The sequence below is a fragment of the Coenobita brevimanus genome, chromosome 13 (genome assembly GCF_032717465.1).
Source record: "Coenobita brevimanus isolate Jiangsu-jjx chromosome 13, ASM3271746v2, whole genome shotgun sequence".
Classification (NCBI taxonomy): domain Eukaryota; kingdom Metazoa; phylum Arthropoda; class Malacostraca; order Decapoda; family Coenobitidae; genus Coenobita; species Coenobita brevimanus.
The window spans coordinates 41,388,848-41,391,058 of record NC_136966.1 but is presented as its reverse complement, the minus strand read 5'-3'; the positions used below and the strand labels follow the sequence as shown (position 1 = coordinate 41,391,058).

At 39.7% G+C, this 2,211-nt stretch overlaps 1 non-coding gene across 1 annotated transcript; it reads right to left on the bottom strand.

Moving 5' to 3' along the window:
- Positions 1-1,602: 1,602 nt before the first annotated feature.
- Positions 1,603-1,675, bottom strand: TRNAR-ACG (transfer RNA arginine (anticodon ACG)). Its single transcript has one exon. It is a non-coding gene; the product is annotated as a tRNA-Arg (tRNA).
- Positions 1,676-2,211: the final 536 nt, after the last annotated feature.

The window sequence follows — 2,211 nt, the reverse complement described above, 5'->3', positions numbered from 1 at the left end:
AAATATGTGTAGTATCAGGCATCAGAAGGCAGCCTAAACCTTCATTCACTCATTAATTCAGGCTTTTGTGATTCACGAGTCCATTCACGAAGTTAAACAACATCCACAGCGAAGTCACTCCAGACTCACTGACGCAATTGTAATATTTTATGTAACCTAATGATAAATTGTGTCAGTCGCTAAGCCAGTTAATCATACTCGTTTGGCTTATGGATAAATGACACGATTGAACTGAAACATTGTGCCTAAATTCATATCCCAGCCAAAGAACACCAAAAAGTCAGATAACACAGTGTATGTTTGAGATGTTGACCTTTTTGTTGCGATTGTTTCTAATCCCTCACCTTTACAGTCTCCTCTAAGCTGAATGAAACTGTCTGGTGGTGGCAGGTATAGAAGAAAAATTTCTCATCGTACTGAAGGGGTTAACAACGGTAAAAGTGTATGCAAGCCTTACAGTATCTGACGATGATTTATGGAACAACTGAAATCATTTGCGAGGGAGAAACACCTTATACGTTTTACCCTCACTTTAAAGCTGTTGTGAGCATTGAATGTGTTTAGCCTGCATGCCACGTTACAGACTACATTTAGCAACAAAGAAGAAAAGTCAAACACGCTTTCAATTATCATAAAAAGGCACAGTAGTGAATATTACAGGTGGTGAGTCTGCATGCCAAATTGCAGAGCGAAATCAGATGACAGAGTGAAAAGCCACACACACGTCACCCTAATCTTGGATTTCACAAATAATAATAATAATAATTAACAAGGACTAGCACCAAGCCCAGGAGGACTGTATGGCACTAAGGGTTTCACAAATGGTTCTCAGAAATTGTGGATTCTGACATTTTTGCGAGCTCTGTTTTAAGATGATGTCTCTTATTTTTTAACCTTATGCTTGCAACCCCACGAAGAGTTTACTGAGCCTCTAGTGCAGAACAGTTCAGTGCTTTTAAACTCTTCAATCTGGTGGTTTCGTTCACTTTAACCTGTTCTTGCTACCGTACTTCCAAGGATTATAATTAACTTAGTATAAGATCTGTACTATTAAAAGGGTTAATGAAAAGTAACTCACCTCTCCAGTACGATGATCTTCAGGAAACAGCAGAATAAGCCAACGAAAAACCGGATCAGAATTCGTGGAGTTATTATGAGAGCCTTCCCCACACTGCACAGACCAGTTTGTACACAGCCAGAATGATACTAAGAAATCGTCATCGCAGTGGACAGTTTGACGACTACGATGACGCCTATTCTTTCGCTAATAATAGATTATTTTATTCAGCTGAGAAAAGGCATTCCGAACGAGAGTCATTTGACAAAGCCATCACTAACCCATTCACTACTCAGGTATTCTACTATGTATAATAAAATCGTCCATAAGGTGAAGGAATTAAATATATCTGAGTCATCGCGCTGAAGGGGTTAACAGAATGGCTGGAAACTGGAAGGAAACTATTGTACCATCATGATGAATCCCCACCTCAAAATGCCATAGTTCCCCCCCCCCCTGCCAACCATTATCTTCAACCTGTGTTAGTCCACTGAAGGTCACGCCTCTCCTTTCAGTATGTTCTCACAGCAACAAAAATATCTAAACGACCTCGCCAGGATTCGAACCTGGAATCTTCTGATCCGTAGCCAGACGCGTTATCCGTTGCGCCACGAGGCCATACTAACTAAGTCGCCACGACGACGCCTTTTTTTTTTTTTTTTTTTTTTTTTTTTTTTTTTTTTTTTTTTTTTCCCCAGTCTTACTACCACAATGTCACTTCACTTAATTTCAAGAACGAAGGCTGTGCAAGAGGGATTATTCTTACCTTCCTAAACCTAAGAGGTTTACCTAATCTAAACAGTCCTTCCATACCCGTTTGTACCATACTTTATCCTGACTACATTATTTACTTACACGACAAGCCCCGGACTAGCTGTATTATACTCTACCTCAATACATGCTAGTTCAGCATATCCCCATCTGAACTATTCCTATCCTTATGCTGTACACTGACTACCACCAGATGATTCAACTAATGACTAACCTCTCCCTCTGGCTGAGTGGCCTATAACCTTCTGCAGGGGGCATGAATATGAGGGTAAAAATGGTCAGGGTAGGCTACTAAAACGGTTTAAAGTTCCCAAAGTTTATAATTTCGTATTTTTTCTTGCAGTGTTTTTTGAAACTCTGCTAATATAAAATTTAGGATAGGA